Source organism: Rhipicephalus microplus, unplaced genomic scaffold (assembly GCF_043290135.1).
Source record: "Rhipicephalus microplus isolate Deutch F79 unplaced genomic scaffold, USDA_Rmic scaffold_23, whole genome shotgun sequence".
In the NCBI taxonomy this organism is placed as follows: Eukaryota; Metazoa; Arthropoda; class Arachnida; order Ixodida; family Ixodidae; genus Rhipicephalus; species Rhipicephalus microplus.
The window spans coordinates 937,764-963,451 of record NW_027464596.1 but is presented as its reverse complement, the minus strand read 5'-3'; the positions used below and the strand labels follow the sequence as shown (position 1 = coordinate 963,451).

Sequence of the window (25,688 nt, the reverse complement as noted above, 5' to 3'; positions counted from 1 at the left end):
TACTCTAAAGGTTAACATACTTCACTGAAATTTATCTGTTTGAATGAAATTGCAAGAATATGGAAATTCGCCAGCCAAGTATTCTTTTCCTTTTTTTATTTTAAAAAACTGGCCTTACGTTTTAAGACTATTTGGGTCTTTTCTTTGGGATGTGGCTGTCCCAGAGACAACAGAGCTAGTGCTTTTTCGTGGTCTCGGCCTTCATTCTCCCAGCTGTCTTGTTCGTTGGGTACGTAGATTTTGTACATACACGTTCGGCAGAGCCCTTTTTGACTGGTTAATGTCCCCAGGTGTGATTTTATACACCAAGTAGTGTCTATTCTATGTATTTTGGCGTGGCAACTTTCTGTACCAATGGCACAGGTGGCACCGAAACTTAGTGCCAGTTTTTAAAGTTAAAACTGAAGATCGTGATTCGCTTGAGAGTCGGCTTATTCTCGTATTGTCACGGGGTCGTGACGTGGCCGAAGACAGCAGACTTCGTGTTGGGATTTACCTGCTTATTTGGGCGAACCTGTGCCCGGTAAACGGAAAGTCCAATTACAGCAGCAGTCTTGCACAGATAGCAGTCTCGGACTGATAGCGGCGAACGGAGCGTCGGCCTTCGATCAACAACTGACAAGCGGCGAAGCGCGTCGGCATTTATACTCTTGCCGTTGAATGTTCTAGCGTTATCGCTGGCGGTGGCGTAGGTTCCACAACAATCTGTACCGTTTGCACAGTGGGCGCGATCTTATAGAAATGATCTACTACAGTCCGGAACCTTCTCGAAAGCTGCAGGCGCGGTTTGCGCTGAGAATCGTGTGGTGTTTTGGGACGATAACAAAAACTTGAGAAATGGAACGTGGCAGTATTTTACTCTAAACTTTTGCCTGTCTTCGCATTTCGTCCCCTTCAGCGGCCGTGAATACGCAGGGATAAATTACCTGCTGGATGAGCTGAACCTTCCACACATCCAATATGCCCCGAGTTATACTCAGGGTGTTACACATGACTGTAACCAATAGTTTTGTTGATGGCACCATGATGTCTGACGGGTCGCTTGACATGCAAGTTCCAGAACCAATGCCAAAAGTGCAATTTTTTCTCGATAAAAGTGCTACAAAAAAACTATTTGTAAAGACACTTGGAGTCTGTGATTTCATTTTTTATCTCAAAGAAGAACATGAATGTCTCTAAAACAATCAAATATTTATTCACAACCTAATGAGAGTTATTTTCTGAAACACACATAGCAATGCATTGTGCCTAATTCTCGTATGGAATGTAATACTCAGCACCTTCAAAATACTCTATGTCATTTTGACCAAATCTAAGAACATGCTTCATAATTCGCGCAGTTCGTACACCTGTTCTCTGCTTGTTCTTCATTAGTACTCAGCTCAGCAGCTATCAATTTTAACAAAGCTTATCATATGTGGTTTAAAAACTAACGGTAAACATTCTTCTGTGGTCTGTCTTGGTTTAATATTTCGTAACCACTTTAAATTTTTCATCTCAGCATCACCAATGGACGCCTCTACCGCAGCGAAGCCATAGCGCTGATAAGACAGGGACCACAAAACGAGGAGAGGACGTGCGCTCAGGTCTAGCCAGCGCACGTCCGATCCCTGCCTCGCCAGTCTAATGGTTTCATTGCACGTAACAAACCAACTAGCCCAAGCGTCTGTTCGCTTCAACTGACGTGATAACTATAACTCGTTGTAGATGGCTGAAAGTGTGGAGGAAGCAGGCCGCCAGCTTTAAAATACTCTTGGTCTTTTCTCCACCCTTGCATTGTCGCCTGGGCGACACATACTCAGCTTCCTGTGAGGAAAGTCAAGTGGGCCGAAAGTGAGGTATTAACGCGTGAGAGCAGGCAGCCGAAAATTACCCACCAACTACAACTTGATAGCTTCGCTGCAAAATGTGATATAGTAAGGACAGTGGTGTTACAACAGGCATGTCCGAGTGCACTTGACTATGCTGATCTGGTTATAATTCGTATATGATTACAATGGCATTGTATGCATGCCGTAACTGTTTGACATTGCCAGACGGCTGCGTGAAATCTCAACAGCTCCGCGACCCTTTTGGCAACCTGTTCGGTCAATAGCTTGATGCCCGAAAGCAATTGGCCATACGTACACAGACGTCAACCGAGTGCTACTTGACTTATATTCAAGACGTCTTAGCGTTGTGTCAAAGGGCCGATCCTAACATGACTGAGGCTGACAAGATATCGCACAAATTAAAAGGCATCGCCGACGATGCATTCAGCCCGCTTGTATTTACGAACGTAACGACCATCGACGCCGTGATCAAAGAGTGCCGCCGTCTCGAGCAGGCGAAGAGTCGACACATTTTACACCAGTTCCATCGCCTACCCAACACCGCTGCAACGTCGTCTTGTGAAGCCACCCCTTGTGAGCCGTCCACAATCGAAGACGTGACGCGCATCGTCCTACGTGAACTCGAGGCCGCTTACCAGGCTGCCAACAAATCGACGTTGCCCGAAGCCTCAACGCCAGCTGTCTCCTTGATCCAGGCTGTTGTCCGCCAAGAATTCGCTAACCTGGGTATCCTGTCTCTGCACCCACCCTGGATAATACTGTTCCCTCGATAGCTTCTGCTGACATGAGACGTCACCGTCTGTATTCTCTTCGAACCAGGAACCCGTCTGAATGGCAAACAGCCGATGATAAGTGAATCGGCTTCCGCTGTAGTCTTGTGGGACACATCGCTCGTTACTGCCGTAGCCAGTGGCCATCTATGCCTTCTGGCTCGTGCCCCACACACAGTAACTTATTCCGTCCACCAAACCACCGTTACACAACCCGCACTGAGCCTACAGCATTTACTGCCCCTGCAGACTACGGTCACCCTGTCCCTTCGTCGCCGCCGCCTCAAAGCCGCCCTTCTGGTTCAAATACTCGTCGCCGCTCTCCGTCGCCATCGTTTACCCACCGCATGTCCCCGGAAAACTAGGCTGCGCAGCTTCTGGAGGTGAAGTGTCCTGTCCACCTTACCCAAAAATCCTCTGTTGCCCTTACGTTTGGACCGGAACACCCTTGAAGTACATGTTGATGGCACACTTGTTGAAGCTTTCATTGATACGGACGCTCACGTCTCTATTATGAGTTTGCATTTTCGTCGTCGCATGAAGAAGATCCTCACGCTCCCCTTGACCAGCGTCATCCAAGTTGCAGATGGCGCAGCTGTCCCTGTCATCGGTATGTCAACTTAATGTAGCCAGTCATCAAGTGGTCGTCCTTTTTACCGTCCTTGCAGCATGTCCCCCCGACCTCATATTAGGCCTTGATTTTCTTGCCGCCAATTCTGCTCTGATTGATTTTTCCGCTAGCGTGCTCCGCCTTGAACTGCCACAAATCAGTGACGCCCCGTACCAACCTACATGCCGATTACAATGCAGCGACTTTGTTCAGCTGCCCTCCAAAACTGTGACGTACATCGATTTCCTGTACTCACCAGCTGTGCCCGACGGTGACTATTACGCTACGCCTCTCACCGACGTACTCCTTGCGCATAATGTTGCAGTTCCCTACACGGTAGTCAGCATCACAGATAACAGAACTTGTGTACCACTTGTAAATTTCGACTACATGAATCAAGTGCTTCAACAAGGCATTTCTGTGGCACACCTGTGTCTAATTCTCGATTCACAAACTGAAGTGCTTGCCTTAGACACGCTTGTTTCAACGCAACGCACACCACTCGCAGCACATTCCAGCAGCCGTCAAATTGTAGACATGATCGCCACTGGTCTTCCGCCTCCGCAAGTTGAAGCCCTACAGCGTCATCTCGAGGCCTAGCAGGATATTTTCAATTTTGGCGACCAACCTCTAGGGCAGACGTCCTTTGTCCAGCATCGCATACACACAGGTGATGCCAACCTTGTTCACCTCCGTCTCTACAGAGTGTCTGCTTTTGAGCAGATCATCATTCAGAAGGAGGTGAACAAGATGCTAGCGAAGGACATTATTGAACCATCCACCTGTCCCTGGGCATCCCCAGTGGTATAAGTTAAAATGAAGGACGGATCGGTGCAATTTTGTGTGGACTATCACCACCTTAACAACATCACCAAGAAAGACGCATACCCTCTGCCACGAATTGGCGATGCCCTCGATTGCCTCCATGATGCCGCCTACTTTTCTTCCATCGATCTTCGTTCTGGTTATTGGCAGATTGCCGTGAACCCCATAGACTGAGAAGAGACGACTTTTGTAACACCTGATGGCCTCTACCAGTTTGAGGTCATGCCTTTCAAGTTATGTAATGCCCCCGCAACCTTCGAACGATTGATGCACTCCCTGCTGCTTCATGGATTCAAGTGGTCTACGTGTCTTTGTTATCTAGATGACGTGATTGTGTTTTCTCCCACTTTTGAAGCGCACCTTGAGAGACTGTCCAAAACTCTTGATGTATTTTGTCTCGCCGGCCTTCAGCTGAATTCATCCAATTGCCGGTTTGGTCGCCACCGCATTACAATACTTGGGCATATTGTTGACGCTTACGGCGTACAGCCTGATCCAGAAAAAGTTCAAGCTGTGAAGAACTTTCCTGTGCCAAAAACCGCCAAAGATGTCCGCAGATTTGTGGGGCTCTGCTCCTACTTGCAGCGGTTAATCAAGAATTTCGAGGAAATTGCTCGGCACCTAACAGATTTACTCAAACCGAGTAAGACGTTTACCTGGGGTCCCTCGCAAGCAGCATCATTCTCTGACCTTGCCACTTTGCTCACTTCCTCTCCTGTTCTGGCTCACTCCAACCCTACGGCACCAACCGAAGTCCGCACCGATGCCAGTGGTTACGGAATAGGCGCTGTGTTGGCTCAGCGACAACGTTCGCATCATCGCGAAATGGCCTATGCCAGCAGGCTGCTGACCCCCTCGGAGCGTAATTATTCCATCACAGAGCGCGAATGCCTAGCGCTGGTGTGGGCAGTCACGAAATTTCGCCCTTATTTATACGACCGACCATTTATAGTTTTCACCGACCACCACGCTCTTTGCTGGCTCCCCTCCCTCAAAGATCCCACCGGCCGTCTCGTCCGCTGGGCACTCCGCCTCCAAAAGTATTCTTACACAGTAGTGTACAGATCAGCAAAACTGCCCAAACATGTGGATTGTCTGTCACGCTACCCAGTGGCTGACTGCAATCCTACAAGCACTGATTCTGTGGGTTGCGTTCTTTCCATCTCCCAGCTGCTTCTTCTCGGGGACGAGCAGCGTCACGATCCGGATATCAGCCACCTGATACAACAGTTTGAATGTTCACCGCAAGACACTTCTGTTCACATGTTTACGTTAAAGGACCACACCCTATATCGGCGTAATTTATCGCCCAATGATCACGACCTACTTCTGGTCATACCAAAGCACCTACGCACCACAGTCCGCCGCGAGCTCTGTGACGCGCCAACCGCGGGTCACCTTGGTGTCTCTCGCACATATTCTTACAAGAAAATGTATCATTGCGGGTATTTACGATGTTTACGTGCGATGGCAGTGGCTGACACACTGCCCGTGTGCGCCAACACTTCTACTGGCCTGGCCTTTCACGCTCTGTACGTCGTTGTCAACGCTTGGGAAATTTGCCAGTGCCGCAAGAAGCCGTCGGGACTCCTTGCCGGGTATCTTCAGCCCATCGACATACCATCGTAGTTATGCTTCCGACTTGGTTTGGACCTTCTCGGTCCCTTCCCAAAATCCGCCTCTGGAAACAAGTGAGTCCCGGTTGCTACAGATTACGCGACCCGCTATGCAGTTACGCAATTCATGATAACAAGCAGCGCTACAGAGGTCTCTGATTTTTTACTACTCGATCTCATTTTAGTGCATGGAGCCCCTCGTAACTGCTTACAGACCAAGGCCGTACGTTCTTTTAGAAAGTGGTTGACGATATCCTGCGTTCCTGCTCTACCCAACATAAGGTAACGACATCGTACCACGCCCCTACAAACGGGCTTACAGAACGTTTAAACCGCACCCTGACGGACATGCTATCGAAATACATCTCGGACGACCATCGTGATTGGGACCTTGCACTACCCTACGCGACGTTCGCGTACAATTCCTCCCAGCATGACACTGCTGGGTACTCGCCATTTTATCTTCTGTTTGGACGTAAACCAACATTGCCGCTGCATACCTTCCTGCCAGCCGCTGCGCACTCTACTTCTGAATATGCTCGCGACGCTATTGCCCGAGCTGACCATGCTATTCAGCTCTCTCGCAGCAGATTAACGGCGTCGCAAGACCCTCAAACATCGCTACGACGAGTGGAATTACGACGAACACTTTCCGGCAGGTTCCCTCGTTCTTCTCTGGTCCCCACGCGACATGCAGGCCTTCCAGAAAAGCTTCTCTCTCGTTTCATGAGCCCATACTGCGTGCTTAGACGAGTGACTGACACTACATATGAAATTGTTCCTGATGATCCATCAACCTCTTCTGCTCTGCTGTCCCGGGACATCGTCCACGTGCGTGTCAAGACTCAAGCGTTTCCACACTGCTCCTGCTGTGGCCCCGTAAGCTCGCCCGGTCGGCGCTTTTGCCGCCAGCGGTTATGTTGCCAGGGTTTCGGCTGACTGTAACAGGGCATATTGCAGCATACCCAAAAAGGGCGCCTCAGACTGAGAGTGAAGAAGTAGATGTTGTCGATGAGCTGTGTTGTGGCTGCGGACTGACTACTGTTATTTTCCACGTAACAATGTGAAATAACTCATGAGCTTCATGTGAGTTGAGGTAGACATGAGGTATGAAAAGCGGTCTTGAGAAAGTGTCATCGTCCACAAGCCGGTGGCCTCCAAAGCGAAACTTTGCGAACACCATGGCCATCTTTGCCCTCCGCAGCTGTTTATCAGCTTAAGCTCACTTTTCGTACAACCGCCCGTGCTTCCTATGCACATCGCCCGAACACTTACAAGGAGTGCTCCGAACGTCTCTCTCTCTCCGGAGGATATGCGAAAGAGACTTCACGCAGACAAGCCACGAATTCGCTGCGCCAAGCGCAATCATTTCGAAAATTATTGCTGCACCTCCAGATCGCTGCAATGCCCCGAATGCACTGGGTGGCATTTGACTTTGCTGTGCGACAGTAGGAACGTAATGAACCGGTGACCGCATACCAACGACGCCTCCGCACGACATATCATACACCAGGGTGTACCACGACTACTTCTCGGGCGACGTCCGCGTGCCAAATACCAGCGCTGATCTGACGGCCGTACTGCTACAGACTGGCAGAGCATAGGATATCGCACCGCCAAAGAGAGTGCTGGTTCTTCTCCTCCACAACTGAAGTCAGTGAACTGAACACAACTGAAGTCAGTGTTCTTTCACTTGGGAGGACACTTATGTAGAAAGCTTTAAATTGTCTTATTTGAGGCTCTGAGCACGCTACTTTGTTCACTTTCGGGAAACGCAACTGCCCGTGACTCTCACTTGTAAGCGCATCGCTTTACCGCTTCACGGCCAATACAGCGGCAATGAGGCAACAATAGAAGCTCTGGTAATACTGTAAATCAGTCCTGTGACAAATACATCAGCTGGCGGCTAGATCGTCACCATGAGGACATGTATAGTTATACTCACCACTGATGCACGTCCAGACGCGAGGTTGTGCGATGACAACATAATTTATTATTAGGATCGGATATGTACTTGTACGTGGCAACAGGACATTTAAGACGACTCACTCCTCAGACAACTGCGGCTGAAATACGTTTTGAATGGACCATTGAAGGAACTCTACGCACCTAGCACAAGGATGGGGCACGCGAGCTACTGCCATTTATAGTTGTCCTAGACGCCACTGAAAGCGACGCTACCAACCTCTGCCACAGAAACTCTCTTGACGTTCAAGACGGTGCTGATGAAAGCCAAGGTGACCGCATTGCCCTTGAACTGTTCAAAAAGGACGTTTTAAAAAAAAGAAGAGCGCTACAATGTTCCCGACATTATGTTGGCTGGTCTAGACACCAGCCAGGGCAACCACATCCTCGATAAACAGCGGCTCCAGCAGCAGCTACGCCTGCTTCCGAGAACAAACACACCTTTTTTCTCGTTATGCCCAAGCCCAACGCGTCTACTACATGCCTCATCCAGGAGTAATTCGTCGAAATGTCGTAACCACCAAGCTTAGAATTGTCTTCGACGCACTGCCTCACGCTTTCGATCAACCATCCCAGAACAACGCGCTCACGAATGGGCCTCTGATGGATGCCGACACATTTCGCTGGGTGCCGACTCACTATGCTTCAGACTGCTTCCAATAATCATGGTGGCTGATTCATATAATCAATAATCATGGTGGCCCCCTTCAGATCAGCATTACCTCGGACGACAGAGATGAACTGGGCTTTATATAGGTCACCCATCTTACGACGGAACATTACTCATTTTCGTCAATCGTTCACTGGCGAATCACCCACGGGCCTTTCTGCGCCAGGTATAGCCCCTGCATGCACGCAGCGACGTTGAACCATAATTTTTGATGCTGCCAAAAGCGATTTCCCGAAACAGGGGAATGCCTCAGAGTCGTATGTCGACAATTTAGTGGTCAATGCGGATTTACTTAGACGCAAGCACCATTCTAGCCGACGCCTTGGTAAGCTTCATAAGTGGCCATCAAACAGCTCCTTGCTACATGAACAGTTCGAGACAGACTGCCTGTCAGGTCGAGATGACAGTGCCTATTCCCTAGTCGGGCTGTGTTGAAAAAGAAACTACGATTCCCTTATTATGAGCGCCGACGACATCATTGGGTTCTCATCAAACATGCCCAATACAAGATCTCTGGAAACTGAAGCATCTTTTGGATTGCCCATTAGCACAAGAAAAGCTCACAGCATGGATCGCATGGTGTTCTGAGCTCCCGACGCTAAACGAGGTTCATCTGCCACGACAAGTGAACAGTGCGCTAGTCCATTCAATCAGAGCCACTCAACTACATGTCATCGCGAATGCTAGGTCATGGGTGTATGGTGTAGCTGTGTACGTATGTGCTGAGTCAATGCAATCGAAAGAACGCAGTAAATGCTTGTCATAAGCAAGGGATGAATCGTATCGGAGGCTATGTCCCTTCCTCGTTTAGAGCTGCTTGCCAATCTTTCCGTGGCCTGTATCTACAACCATATCAACAGCGTATCATGCTTCTAAAAACCAAGACCAATCTTGGACCGGCAACCAGACTGCCATTCATTGTATGCCACAAGATTCAAGACGTCGTAACCTATACATCATAAACCGAGCCGCAGAAATACAGCAGCATGCTGCGACCACATGCAGCACTACCTGAAAAGCAAGGAAAATCCTGCTGACCTACTCACAAGAGGTATCACTGCTGTCGCGCATATGCGTTGACCTCTGTGATAGAGAGGTACTTCGTGGCCTTCTATTGTCGATATTGTCAAGCACACCAAGAAACCTGACACAAGATTGATTGATTGATATGTGGCGTTTAACGTCCCAAAACCACCATAGGATTATCAGAGACGCCGTAAAGGAGGGCTCCAGAAATTTCGACCACCTGGGGTTCTTTAACATGCACCCAAATTCGAGCACACGGGCCTACGATATTCCCGCCTATACCGGAAATGCAGCCGCCTCAGCCGGGATTCAATCCCGCGACCTGCTGGTCAGTAGCCAAGTACATTAGCCACTAGACCGCCGCGACGGGGCACCTGACACAAGATGCAGAAAGCCCATGATAACCACTGAAGAACTCGTACCCGATGCGGCTTGCGTAGTCACCAGTGCACATCAACAAACATTACTCATGGTCACCGGCTTCAGCCAGTAGTCTCGCTCTTCGATTAACTGAGTGGATCCGCTCTTTCATTGACAGCACAGCAATAAGGTGGGCATCGACAGTCCAACAGCTAAATGTCCAAGTAATCACACTAGCTAAACATTTTTTGATTAAGCAAGCCCAGCATTCACACTTTACGTATGACCTTACAGCACTGTCGCTTGGATAACCACTACCTACTCCATCGCATCTCCTACCATCATCCATTCGTCGATGATCAAGGGGTCAAGAGTTGTAGGGTGTCTCCAACCTTTGCCTGACTGCATGTCTGTTCGTCACCTTGTCATACTTCCTTGTCATGACGCCGTCACTGAGCTACTGATTCGGTCCAGTCATGGGTGAATGCTTCATTCAAGCGTCGAGCCCACTCTGTGTTGCGAGGACGTTTGGGGGTGTTCATAGAAAAAAGGCCGTAAAATCCGCATTGAGAGGCTATTTGATATGCTGACGGCCTTAGATTACATCAGAATCAGCACTTTGAATGCCATTGCCACAAGGGCGAATGACTGAAGCAAGCCCGTTTACGGTTCTCAGAGCTGATTTTTATAGCCAAGTTTATTGTCATGCAGCAAAGCAGACTTGCGCTATGGCCATATAGTCTTCTTCTCATGCGCTCTTACACGTGCTTTGCGCCTGAAAATTACTACGGCCATGGCTGCTACCGCCCTGATCGCCGCCTTTCAGCATTTATTCGTGCGTCGTGGAATGTCGTCTGTCGATTACTCATAAAACGCCCTATCAACACACCTTATATTCAAGAAGCCATTTCTATGGTTTCGTGACGTCACCCCGTGTGCCCGCGCGGGCACTGAGTTCCGGTATTTCAGAGCGTGGCGCTCACTTCTACTGCTATGGTGAGTCAGTGCAGGGTGCGAAGTACTATGCTATGTCCTTGAGAACCTTTTCTTGGGCGCAAAACATGCATTCAGCGCGTAGTTTTACTCTCGAATGACGAAACCATAGAACACCACATAAGCTTTAAACCCGCGTGCGCAAAAGAATGGAAGAAGAAAAAAGGCGGCTGTTATAAATGCGGTCCACTTGAAACACAGAAAAAAAAACACCACAGTGATTGGCGTAAAACCACCATTGGAGGCGGGTGGGTTTCCACAATTTCAATGAAAGGAAATTGCATTTTTGTTTTTGACTACTCAAGTGTTATTTCTTGCATAGCACCATGAGAATGCCACTTTTATTGTCGCAATAACGTGCTACATAACGTGCTTGGCATGTGACGATTGTTGCCCAGAACATGCAGAAAGCAATATAGAGGTACCCAACCAGGCATTGTTTACGGCAGTAAACCCAGAATAGAAGTTATTTCAACAACACTGTGAGAACGATATCCTTCTTACCACTGTTCATTTGCAAACACACGTCACTGCTCAGTGAATATTCACGCGAAATGCATGTTTATTCATCATTGCGTTGAAGTATTCTCATGATGTACAAAAAGAGTATTCCTTTTCGACAAATACAGCTGCTGCAGCTAAGGACGAAGATTCAGAAGCTTGATAAAGCAACGATACAATTCTTTACCTTCGAATGCACTGTTGTGGTTAAATCTTTGCGTAATATAGCTCGAAGCCACGCTTTTTTCTACATGCCGGACAGAAAAGAGCGTGGCAGTCGAGCACTCGGCGTGACGCAGCACGCGTGGAAGAGAGAGTTTGAAGAGGATTGAAGCATTTTTAGAGGGTTTTGGCCCTATCTTTCCTTTACAGTGCAAAACAACTAAGAAATCCATTCACTTAAGCATACTTTTGCAGTGTCCCACGCATCGAGTGGAGGCGCAGCACCAAGCGAGTCCCTTGGTGGGGCGGATTGTGGGAGAGACTCATACTTATCACTTCAAAAACGTTTAAACGTACGTTGGGTCACATTATTCTGTCCTTCGAATACATAACGACGGCTCTCTGCGAGGTAGAAGCGAATGTCAATAGCTCCCCGATTTGCCGCAACCTTTTGATAGCTGAGACAACAAGCGTCGATCTGCGACGTCGAGTGCTAAGCCGGGAAATGCTGGCGCATTATCGGTGGAAGCGTTTGCGTTCGACCCACGAAGCGGCACCAAAGGCACCACCGCGACTTCGGGTCGGCGACGACACCCGGGTGCACGATGACTCACCAAGAACAATGTGAAAAATGGCTAGCGTAAGGAAATTGTTTACTGGTCGCAACAACATCGCACGAACGTGCTGCCTAAGGTTGGCGTCCAGCTTCCATCACTAGGCGTCCTGCACAGAAAGTCTACCATCTCGAAGCAAGCAGCGCTAGATCAGTTTTCTGTGGCCGCGGCATCGTGTTGCAAATAGAGGAGGACGAAGAGTCGTAAGCACGAGTGAAAAACAAGGGCGTTGGCTCTCTCAGTTCTTCGAATGACTTCGGTGTAGCCATTTGTCCGCATCCCAGTCTCTTCTCTGCGTTCTCTACAAGAACACATGGGACAGCCACTGCCTTTTGTGCTTTTCCTTCTGTCCTGTTTTCCACTTGCCATGTCTCGCGATAAACCTTTGAAAAATCTCTAGATTCAACCAAAGGACGTCAAATCACTGAAAGACGTAGAAACTCCCCAGACCTAGGGAATAATACCTTGGGTTAGCATCACTAAGACAGCAAGGAAGCGCCGGTGAAGTGGCTTTTATACCTTCTATAGTCATGCGGTTGCGCAACTGCAACGACTCTCAAAGCGGATTGCGTGACCTGACGAGTAGCAGACACGCGAGGGTGAGAGAGCTGAGCGAATGAAGCTGTATTGACCGAGCTGATAGAGAGCCAAACGCATGCTATTACTCTGGCTAACGTCGACAGCCATTCGGCTCTCCTTTTGTCAAGACGGGCCCAACGCGTCTTGCAATGCACCTGCGCTCCGGCGGCTCATGTTCATTGCGACGCAATAAATGACCTTACGAGTCATGAAGAAGCAGATCTTCCTAATATCCTGAAATAAGTCGTATGTTCCATAGCTTATCTCAGCACTAAATGAAACTAGACACAACACTGAAGCACGAGACGCACCAGCACTGATTTAGCGCTTGTGCGCTTCTCGTGTTTTCTGGTCTGTCTACTTTGATTTGTCTCAAGAAGAAGGTGTGCACTAGTGACACTATCTAGGTTAACTCATCCTAGAAGGTTTTGCCCATGTTCGTGAGTCACTAGAGAGAAAAAGGGCAAAACCTTTTTTTCGAATAAAAATATATCACATAAAGTCGTACGTTCTACAGCCAGAAAGAAATAAACTTAGCATAAAAAATGATTGTAGAACGTGGCCTTGAATAGAACAGAAAAAAGGAGTGGTTTTATTACTTTCGTTCTTTTTTGTGGAGCGTTCGCTATGTAGATAACGAAGAATGTCTTAAAAATTTCAAGCAAATTTAAAAACGCATTCAATACTAATTCAATACTAAATGAAAGGTGAACGCTACGACAGAGTTAAGTGCAAAAAGCGGCGGATGCAAAATAATCATCTATGAAGTATGTTCCGCGGACAGGTAGTTCGTGGTACATGACATCATCACCATCACCATCATCATCATCCTCATCATCAGTATGGTTACTTCCACTGCAGCACAATGGACTTTCCTATGGTCCGCGAATCGACCTGATCTTCGGCTTTCTGCTGCCACAATACACACTAAACCAAATCTGACCCTTAAGGGTGTAAATGAGCTTGTCGCCAGACGAACACCCTTTGCTCCCTATTGGGTGCTCAAAAAAGGGTGCTGAGAAAGGGTGCAGAGCTCAGCACCCTTAAGAAAAGGGTGCAGAGCAAAAACTTTGAAGGGTGTAATGAGTGCACCCTTTAAAAAAAGGTGCTGTGATGTCATAACACCCTTTCAAATGGGTGCTGGAAGGGTGCTCCACATCGACGTACCAGTGGGCCAAATCTAGGATTGATGCTGGAGATGGCTAAAAATGCAGATTGCTGTATACTCTGTAGACCATGCTGAGTGACAGCCCACATACGGTTTGTTAGTACTTGAACACATGTACTAAGTCGTCCATTCCACCCTGAACACGTGCACCATCCACGCGGCTGGCCCTCCATAGAGTGCCTTCCGCAGGCGCTTATGAAACTAGCACTGAAACACAGTGACAGCTCTAGGTGAGGCTTTTGCATCATCGTCTTTTAAAACACAGTGTCTCTGCAGTGAAGCTACTGGTAAGTTGGCTCCAGTGTTTTGCTTTCTCTATGTGTAGGCAAATAGAGAATCCGGCACTGTTATCGAGAAGTACTGCAATTGTGCCTTACCCTGTCCAGGTGCTGATCCTCGTGTTTTCATTTTTGGCTGCTCTGGATAGAACAACCTGCACTTCTGAAGAACAGTGTCGAATTTTAGATGAGCTTGTACTGTTGCAAGAGCAAAGTTAGCTTCACCACAAAGGAAGTGTGATTTGGCAAAGCTGCCGTTCTCCAGCAGTCAACAAAGTGGCGGCCCACTTACAGCTGTCTGTACATTTGTGTACTAGTTACCAAAGTGCCCTCGAGAAGCGCTCGGCAGAGTGCCGGATGCATGGTGCAATGTTCAAGGTGGAAGTAGACAATATGTAAATATATACCTTAAAGCAAGCTATATTGAATAAATATGTGTGTTTCAATAATCATGAAATTGATCCCAGAGTGCGTATATGGACTGTGCTACCATTTTTGGTCCAGAATGAATGTAGTCTATTCAAGGCCTCTTGCTGCACACATGCATGCACAATTTATGGATGCTTGGTCACCATACAGACATGCATGCCTGCAAATTAAAAATTCACAAGTTTTGAATACTGGTGATTATTTCAAATGCCATATACTCACTTTGAAAGACACACAGATAATATGCACTAAACACAGAACCTTACCACATTGCGCTCTTTTAAATTATGTGTAGCAGACATGAGCTTTTATGCATGTGAGAATGCAAGATATTAGGCCCCAACAAAAATTTATGAGAAATAAATTAACATGATGCAAATAGTCACTACTTTATTGTACATAGCATACAACCGAAAAAGATTGACAATAGTAAACATGAGCTATGACGTTCTGCATCGATTGTAATGGTGAGATCTTTGTGAGTGAGGATCAATCTTCTGTTTTTCAAATCTTTTTTCTTACGAGTAGACATCTTTTTTGTGACGAGACTTCTTTTTTAACTTTTAACATTCTGACTTCCCTCCTTGCATAGTAGGTAACAAATAAATTATTTAGAACAACAATATATAAGTTAGAGGCACCAGCAGTCCAAAGGCGCTTAATGAGGGTGTGGCCAGTGCCCACAAAATTGAAAAAGAAAATAGATAGGAAAGTAGGAGTGTGGTAAAACATCTGGGCTTATATAACATGCTTTGGTCATCATGCTAAAAGCCTTGACTACAAACTTGCTCAAGGCTTATTTACAGCTCTCCCTTTATATATGTGTGTGTGTTTCTAAACTTGTGCGTTACAAAATCACAAATATGGGCAAAGTAATGCAAGTGGTGTTGGATTAATATAATGTGATCATTCAAACACTTGCACAATCCATCTTCAGCTGCCCAGGCGACTTTGGTTCCTTTTACAAAAGTGCTGTCAGGGCGCTCCTTCTCTACAGCACATCCGCACCCGGAAGCCTAAAATAGAGACAGAAGTAATCACTACGAGTTTCAGAAGACAGACTGTCCAAGATACAATATGCTTTGTCACGCTAGAGTGTTCTTAGTTCTATGTGAGTAGAAGTCAGCATCAAAATTCGCTTTGTTTTCAACGGAAAACATGCTTGTTGGAGGTCCCCCAGGCAAAAAGCTGTCTAAACAACTTGACAGTACCTGGGGGCCTACAGAGGGTAGTACGTACAACAGATTTCACATACAAAAACAAACAGCATAGTAGAAAGAAAATATATACACAAGAGACATCTGAGCAATGATTCAGCATGATGCACACGTGAAACATGAGTTAGGTTTGAGTAAAAGGCTATTCATCAAGTAATTGTGCACATCCGATTTGAACAAACCGAATAAGGCACTGAAGTTAATTAGGGTTTTAAAGAATTGTAAAGTGCTAATAAGCAATATTCTAGTCTAGCTCTACAATAGTGTGTCATGTCTGTAGTACTAGTATTTGCCTGTTAGGTATGCTGTAGTCATGAACATATTCAGTTTTCCGAATACCTAAAACTTAGTATGTTGCAGTCCAGCTGTTCATGTTCAATAAATAATTGTTTATGGTAGCATTTAGGTTACAAAATTGATGCTAAAAATTTGGCATACCCCACATACTTTGGGAATCGATGTTATGTGAAACACGCATAACATGTATTTTAATCTTTTTATTGAGCGATCTTATGAAGTGGAGCTCAATATAAGTACAAATTCTCGCACACACATACGTTAAACAGCCGCATAAGTTTCATTTGTTATGGGGAGATGTCACACCTTTGACAACATTACCAGTTATTTCCTGTTTCGTAACGATGCCAACAGAAACATGGATATTAGCCACAGTAGAAGTGGTAGGCTGGTATGAAGCACTGGTGTTTGCGCTGGGACTCGCGCCGATGGTAGCCTTCAACACTGCTACACAAATACTTCACAGGATGGTGCCTGACTACAATTGACTTTGATTCGACCTCCCGGCTGCATCATAGGAGTGCACATGTAATAGTTATAAAATTTGATAGCCAGTACTGCAACGACAGTTGATGTTACACAAACATTTGAGACTATTTAGAAAGTATAACCGAGGCCGGGCATGGGTCTGTGGTAGAATACTTAATTACCAAGCAGAATACTAGGTTTCGATTCCTGCTAGGACACTTAATTTTATTCTTTGCATTCATTTGGTCAATGCTGCCTATGTCAGCTTTTTAACATGAGAGCGTTGAAGAGCTCGTGTCGCAGAAAACCCGCCGCCGGCGTCTGCCCCGTTGGTTGTGAGCGAAAAATCGTCTGTGCATCTGTGACCGAAAAATCAAGTTACCTAGTTTCCAGAAACTCAAAATTCCTACTTATGACCTAATGGAGGCATGCTAATTGCTGCAAAACAAAACCCCCAAGTCGTACTACTAGACACTCATCACAGGGCTTAACACACGGAAGTCTATTGACATCGGCCAAAAATTAACGTTAAACGTACAGCGCTATTCCTTTTCCCCATTTCATGAACTACACATTGCCATGATAATTGTACCCTGGTATTTTTGGTGGGCTATATCGCACAAAAAATGCAAGGATTATGTCAAAAGAATGGCATCAAATTTTACCGACATGTCATCGAAACAGAGACACAGGCTACTAGTCTTATTTATAATGTTAAGAGCATTTAAGGTAAAGGCATTGAAGATAGCTGGTGGCCTTTTTCACTATCTAGGTATCAATTTTTCACTATTTAGGTATCAAACTTGTGCCATGTCAGTCATAGTTTACTGACATTGCAAGCTCAAGAAAAGTGTGGCTCTGAAGGCATCAACACAGCGTTTCGCCAGATCTTCTAAGAAGGTAGTCTTTAAAATTGCTAATGTTTCTAATTTTTTTGCTATAAATTTCGTGCCTTGCATCCAAATGAACCTACATCCTACTTGTTTTTTTGCATTCGTGCTCTCACTAACTGCTTACCTTGTCTTGTCAAGTGTTCGTTGACATAAATAGGACTACTTGATCTAAAAGGAAAGGCCACTGTAGACAGATGTAAGTTTTTTGTCTTATCCAGAACATTTCATTTGTAACATCTTTCATAATGCACTATTTTTTTTAAACTAGGCTTGTTTGTTCCTACTCTGTCTGCAGTGTCAATATCATCACGAGTAATGGTTTTTCCATCAACGCCCAAAAATTTCAGACAGCGTCAAAAGAAAACCCTCATCTAAGACGCCTTTGATGTCGGATAGTTCAACCTTAAATACAGTGTAAATTCTTCGATTTTCATCTGAAGTTGTTTATTTTCACCTGGAAGTTTTTTGCGCCTGTTTCAAGGTGGGACAGGCTCTTCATGCAAAGCCTTTATTTCTAAAGAGAGCGCGTTGACACTGTCACCACCTTCGTTCCACACTTCTTGAAGGACTAAAGTTCTGTATGAATTTTGTGCTTGAAATCCTCCGTTTACCATGACAAACAATTCACAGGAAACATTAGTACTCTTGCTTGGCAGGAGTGCATGCAGTAATACTAACACAATTAAAGCAAGAAATAAGTGTCTCACCTGTGCAAAAATGATTTTGGCAAGCACTGTGAAGACCACAGAGACTGCTGCCAAACTGAGGAGAATATGGAGAGCACTTCATATGAGTAGGCAGCGTCCAGTAGCTTGGTGAGGCACCGCGCATAAGCAGGGTGAACAGAGCTGATGCTTGAAACAATGGTTCAGAGTTCGCTGGTGCTTGGGCTCCTTGACCTTGTCAGGAAATTTCCTTGAGCAGCCTCACTCAAATGAAATGACAGACCGTGCCAAAGAATTTCTGCACCAGTGCAAAAAAATTATTTTAGTGAGGTTTGTCTAGACTGCATGTGCTGCTTGCCAAATTGCAGTGAATGGCTAGAAACGCATGGCCAACATATATTTAGTGGCACGCAACTGAGAAATACAAAAAGGGCGTGCTGCAGATAAATACAACGAAAAACATGCTGCTGCAGAGCTTTTCATGTCGATGTCATACATGTGAATTTTCATTCACCTTATAGCTCACTCATGCACAAAGATGAAGTTAGAGCTCTTAGATGAAGACACCCCCTTTTAGCTTTATTGACTGCGCGTAATTAAGAGATAAGCATGCTTGAGTAACGCTGTTGCCTGCAATCAATTAATTCTGTTTTTGAAGCTGACGAAATATATGCACGAGTGCATCCATAGAGGCATATTTGCATTTCTGTAGTTATGATACCCATGTGATGTGTTTCTTAAGTAAATGCCATGCAATATGCAGCATATGAATATTTTATTTCGTAAAATTGCAATACCACTACATATACATGTCAGTATGCGCATACGCATCCACTGCAGATAAAGCATAAAATTAAAGCAATACTGACACATGAATTTTTTACCAAGGTAGTGGAGGGCTCCAGAAACTTCGACCACCTGGGGTTCTTTAACGTGCACATAAATCTAAGAACACAGGCCTACAGCATTTTCACCTTTATCGAAAAAGCAGCCAGCAAGGCCGGAATATCATCCTGCGACCTTCGGGTTAGAAACAGAGTACCTTAGCGACTAGACCACTGCGACAGGACTTCAATCTCCCTGTTCCCCCGTGTAGGGTGATAGACCGTCTTTGCTGGTCTGGCTAACCTCCCTGCCTTTCCTTCTCTACCATTTATTCTCATGAGTTCAACGAATGAAGCTTCCTTCAAACGGCTAACATTCGGACGTTTATAATTTGACTGAAATTGAGTTCACTAAATGAATATTGTGTGCTGCTTCATAGTGATCATTGATCTAAATTGTTCTGGTTGGCTAAAAAGGCACTACTCCTCACTTCTAATCAAACAGCACAAGCTGTGTAATGACCATAGGGGAGGAAAAGTGGAAACGCTAAGACAAAACATCAATCTTGAACCCCATGCCATCACAATGAAGCAGGCAAGCTTCTGCAATATTGACCGGCAACCAGGATCTCAGACACTGCAGGTAGCTACATAACGTAATGGTTTCCCAACATGACGTAAAGGCAGCAGAATCACATATTGCCTAACTTGCTTCATTATGATAACGATGAGGCCATAACGTTATTGGCCTCTGTATGCTAATAACAATTTACCTTGCATATCATGTGACATTAACATTCAATATGACGTCATGAATCTTGCATCCTACCATGTGGTCTAAGTACTAACAATGCGGTTTTAGTGACGTCGGTGCAAAGCAATAAACAACAATCACTTGGTGAACACCATTTTTGATATTATTCAATTGGTCTGATGCGTACATCTTCAAAAAACGGCAGTTTAGATTTGTTCATTCTTACATAAATACAATGTCTAAGTTTGCATGTCAGCAGCAACATATGCACGCCTTTGACACGCATGCTGTGATGTATAACCTTATTGTGTTTTGAGCAATAAATTAGGCATTCATACACTGTACATATCACAGGTCACTTGTAAATCTGCAGCGAGGTCATAAAGAATTTATGATATCAGATAAAGCGTTACACTTGTATTCGAAAGTGTCATTGGAAGTTTTGGTAGAACTTAGTTTTAGAATGTTTGTAGACGTATAGGTATTCGGCAAAGCTTTAACACCAAAGCGGGCTGCAGGGCCCACAATTCTTTTACAAACCAGAAGAATGCAATGATATGTGAACAGGGGGGAACAAGCGGGAACAAGCAGTACTACTAAAATTGCACTCAAACGAGTGAACTACTGCTCAACCTAGCGCTTGCACAGCTAAGGTACGGCTATTCGGCCACTCATAGAGAAAATGTATTGACCAAGGCGTAATTGCACGCTTTGAGAACCGCACCTACAGCACGCTGTGTCAAGTTTACGCACACTTAATTAAGCTGAATATCATGGTAATTTAGTATTATACGTGCCCGGTGGATGCAAACACATTTGGTCACACAGGAAAACACATCTACCTTATAGTAGTCACACACATTCAATGATCATGTAGCTGTTGAAAAGAGGACGCGTAACATATAAAACTTTCTTCATATACTTCTTTGCACAGAAAACGAACAAGGCCGCGTAAATAACAACGCGGACACCACGTTATTCTTTTCCATTCTTCTAAATTAAATACGCAAAGATCTAATTCAACGCGAATCACCGGAATACTGCAACGCACGCGACACACAGACGACGCTTACGGCGTCCATTCGCAGTCCCCGAACGGCGTCCGACGGCATTGCAAAAATATAGTGATTCATAGCGTGAAGAGCATCGCCCGCCGACTCACAGCATCACAGCGCACATGGCTTTAACCTCCTTCCCCACAGAAAAAATTCATCCGCGCGTAACGTCCCTGAACTTAGACTTGAGCCTAATGAAATCAGACACGCCAGCAGGCTCGCTACGTTAATAAAAACTCACTTATCGTCTACAAAATAGGAAAACCTTAGTTCACAACGTTATTATACTATAGCGCTTTCGGTGTTAACCGCGGGAGAAGCCGAGGACGCGAGCGGAAAGACAACAGCCTGGATCGGGCACGCCGCGGCCTGGCCGGAGAAGCAAAAAACAAAGCGTCGACAGCAGAAACATCCACCTACCTTTTTAGTTTGGCGAGCGCTCGACGGTACAAAGCAGCCGCTCCTCTCTTGAGTATAGTGCATCTTCGTAACAAGCAGCACCGACAGAACACGAAAGACAGCGCAAGCACACTTTGAACAACATAAAAAATCGACTTTAAACGCTCGGCACACGGCCGTTGCGGCCTCCTGGAAGATACCGCCATTTCTGTTCTGCTGACGCCACCGATCCGCATTTGCGCACATCATCTTTTATATGATGAGTAAATAGATTATTTCTGCTTAAATTTTAAATAAAAGATAGTGAAAATAGAAGATACGCTAGTGTGTATTGCATAGAATATTTTTTACCTTCCAAAATGACAAAATCACATAACGCGTATTTGCGCGAAATTTGAAATGTGAAAGGGCGCGCGAAATTTGAAACGTTTGCTTGCTTGTGTATTTCTTATACCGATACCTTGTTAACATCTGTACATTGGTTGAGTGGTTAAGCTGGCTGTTAAAAACAGTGTTAAAGCGGTTGTATATTAGTACAAAGTACAGGCAGCAAGCAAAATTTGTCACAAATAAGCGTATTAGTTGGCAAACAATATTTTAGCTGCCTTTAGTGAATTTTCTTTAGGAAAACGTTTTAGTCAAGGCTCATTTTAACTTGCTTTGAAGAATATTTATATGAACAAAATCAAGAAAACGTTTTTTTAATGTTATAATATTAGAACGTCAAAGTCCATAGCCCGCCATAAAAATTGGTAACACGTGTCAACTGATACATTGTAAGGTTAACAAATATTTGTACAACACAAAAACTATTTTATCTACCACGGTCTTGTTGGTTTGTATTTCTTTGCATTAACAAATGTATGATTAATATATACTGTCATGGACCAAGCTTTGTTTTCAATGTTAGGCGCAAACGAGGCCGAGAGCTCTATATGTGTAAGTCACAATCCTGTTGTAGCTTTACAAGCTGCGTACTCCGCCATTGGCTAGTGAGCTTGTAGCGCATGGCTTGGTCAGCGCCGGCCGTGAGGCAACGAGAAAAAGGCAGCAAGAATGCAAGAACCAGTGCAGAACTTACGTTCAGCCGGGCACTATCGCTATTGAGATATCCGTTAATGCGATGGGGCTATTAATGAGACCATGGTGTCTAACCAGTAGACATCTAAAAGCTGTTGGTTATGCTCTATGACCATGTTACTCACAAAGCTTTGTCGGTGACTGTGCACCCTAATGGGTGCTCATCAGCACCCATTAGTTGTTGCACCCTTTTTGCACCCTAGTTTCCACCCTTTTGATGTGTTCACCCTTTAGGTTCCGCTTGTAGGGTGCTGAGACGCGAATAGGGTGCTCAAAGGGTGTGCTTAGGGTGTCGGCACCCTTTTCGACACCCTTAAGGGTCAGAATCGGTTTACTGTGTATGCCAGCAAACTTTCTAATCTCATCTGCCCACCTAATTTGCACGAGGTAATCCTAATGAATATTCGCAATGTGGGCCTTGCAAGTGCAACTGCAGCTCTGCCTCTCACATAAAAGGTCATAGAACAACACTTCGAAAAGAATCGATGTCGACAATTCGTTTTGCGCTGGCACGAAACGAGGAAAGTGTTTGTATTTTAAGTCCTGTTCTAAGGTCTTTCACGCAAGAGAGAGATATGAAGTTTCACTTGCGAGGGCCCTGTTGATCACGACTTATTACTGGACTTCACTCTGTTGTTGTAATTCTTCGCTGGCCACGTGCATGCTGTATGCTTCCAGATCTAGCAATTTTGAGTTCTTTTCCCTTCTGCTTGAAGTTAGCGAAGAACGAATGGACGCCTAGACGCGAGTTCAGCTGAAACACCGCGATCGCTCTGAACGTGAACCTGCGGAAGCATCTGCTGCGTCAGATGATTCCATTAGAAGCCTCTTAATTTTTTTTATTCAGATGCCTCTTTTCTTTGCTTATAAATTAGTGTATTTTTATTTCTAATTCACCAAAGCTGATGCTGCACGCAGATTACAGCAATGAATTTTCGTATCCAACGGCTTAACACAACAATGTGGGCTAACAAATCGTGAAAATTATAATCACTGCGGCTTAGTTTGACTAAATTGAAAGAGTATGTGTCAAAAACAACTTATACGAAATGCAGACCTATCAGCAAAGTTCAAGTAGGAGATATATGTTTGGATTATCCACAACCGAAAGAATGTACAAAAATACTTGGCCATGTGGTTTTCTTAAGGCAGCGAGAATTTGTCGAGGAACTCTAATGTAAAAAGCGTCTGCATGATCTATCTAAATTGATAGGAAAGGTACACAGATATCACGACTTGCATGCTTATCTATCAAACCATTGCTCTGTAGGACACGTTTTTATTAAAATCTTTGGTATGAACTACTATTTCACGCTACTACGACCAAATATAGTTTATTCACGGCTCGTAATACTACATGGCACTCTTGTATAAATTACAAAGTGTGCTTCATAGACCTCAAAACTGTGTCACTGCTCGTAATATTTTCTGTGCTAATCAGGTATACTGTTTAATAGTGCATGAGTGACTCCCTCTATGTCGGAGCTCAAGCTTTATGATCATGAGGGATCAACTAGCTCTGTGCTCCAGAAGCCACAAAAAAGTAGCCATAAAAAATGGACAACAATTTTAAGTCAAAGTATTTATTTTTGAAAAAAAAATAATCGAATGCCAATTTCAAACACTTCTCGAGCGTATTTATAAAACAGTATAAATCATAAGTGACCACAAATAAATTACAATTTTTCTGCCGATAACTTCAGAGTTAAGTAAGAACTCCAAACTGACGATACTCTTTTTCTTATGGATGTTTAGGCTTTCTTATGCGGTGCAACAATGTGTCTGATTGCTGTGCGTACACGGATTCAGTTTCCATTTCATTTTTTCTAGGGTATGTATAGCACTCACGAATAAGCTAATCAAGAAACGAAAAAACGAGTAAGCATCACTTCTGCTCTAGTCCTAGTTAGTTCGCATTGCACTTCTCAAACTCGCAATGATAGCATGCGTCTTATTATGAAAAAGAGAATAAAGTAAAATAAACAAGTGGCGACTTTCTGATTTTACAGCATCACAATTCACGAAGAAAGTATAGCCCAGCACTTAGGTCGGCGTACTCGCTCTCGAGTCGATTCACTCAGACTCACTTAGGCTCCGATTTTGTTTTGTATAAAGTATACCACGTTATTCGTGTACCAAAGATATATCTACATATAACGAGAACTTTAAACTAGCGAAGCGACGTACCGCAATTCGGCGTATTTTACTGCGTCAGTAATGGCACAGTCGTACAACGCATCGGCTTCATACTTGAGAGCATGGAGACAAAGCCAAGTGTGACTTGCCATTGGAATCGGGTGCTCCATCGTTGGAAATGGAGCGCCGTCGCACACGAAGGCGTTGGTTTCCCAGCACGGGTTCACCTGCTTCTGGACCAGGTACGTCACCCAACGCTCCTGCACCATGCACTCGGGCGTCTGACACATGACCACCCAGAGGTAAAGCGAAGGTTCCGTAGCGTCGATGGGTTGGCCGCCCTTGTCCTTCTTTGGTTCAGACCACGCAAAATCTGTTGTGTACTCTTCCGTCTGCACGCAGCCGCGAGCCGTTGCTGTGGTGATCTCTTTCTTTCGTGAAAGCTACGGCGCCACTAGTGAGTCTTCTCAAAGATACTTTCTTAATCCGAAGTTACGCTGGAAGCCGGTAAATAAGAACACCCGTGATAAATGAATGCGGAAATGTCTGGAGAGGTCCTAAAGCAATTCGAGCTGAGAACAACACGGCGGAGACTCCGGATAATTTGGAGCCCCTGGGGTTTTTAACAAGAACTTAAGAGCACACATGTCTATATATGAGAAAAAAATGCACGAAACAGCGCAAAATATGAGGCATTAATGCCTCCCTAGAATAATGTGTATTGAGCTAATTAGAGAATAATATTTTTTGTTCTTCGGCTGCAACAACCACTGAAGTGACGAATCTGTGTTGTGCGGCCGTAAACGCTTTTCCGCTCAGCCCAACGCTGCCAGTTATTTTTCCTGTTAAGGGTAGTACAGGTTCTTTTTAAAGCGCTTCAAGTGTCTTTCCTCGGAGGCTTCTCACAAATATTGCCGGGGAAATTATTTATTGTTACATTTATCATGCTATGCACTTTCGTTTACCTTGAAATATATTTCATTTCATTTCATTTCATTTATTTTATTACCTTAAAGGTCCCCGGGGGGACATTACATAACGGGTGTGGTTACAAAAAACGTACCAAAAAGCCATGAATTAGCTTGAAAAATGGCTTGTGACGCTATGCATAAATGTTGATGGACAGTTGATTGCTGCAATATGGTGGGGGAGGTCATTCCAGTCTTCTGCTACACGAAGAAAAAATGAGGCAGCAAAAGTAACGGTGCGGAAACCTTGATGGGCAACTTGAAAGACATGGCCAATGCGATATGACCTGCAAAATGGGGGGGGGGGGGGGGGGAAATGTAAGGTTCGATTGCAAATGGACTGTGAAAAAGTTTATGAAACAAGCAAAGGGTGGCAATGCGGCGGCGGGAAGATAGAGGGGACAGGCCAATTTTTTCTTTTAAAGATGACACGATAATCTGATAGACATATGAGGAATGAATGAATCTAGTAGCACGGTGTTGAAGTGATTCGAGTGCAGTAATGAGATACGCGTGTCTTCATTATCATCATCA

General features: G+C 45.0%; 1 long non-coding RNA gene across 1 annotated transcript; it reads right to left on the bottom strand.

Moving 5' to 3' along the window:
* Positions 1-9,871: 9,871 nt before the first annotated feature.
* On the bottom strand, positions 9,872-21,166 carry LOC142786362 (uncharacterized). Its single transcript, XR_012889022.1, has 3 exons — positions 20,992-21,166; positions 17,981-18,236; positions 9,872-15,414 (listed from the first exon to the last, which is right to left on the bottom strand). It is a non-coding gene; the product is annotated as an uncharacterized LOC142786362 (long non-coding RNA).
* Positions 21,167-25,688: the final 4,522 nt, after the last annotated feature.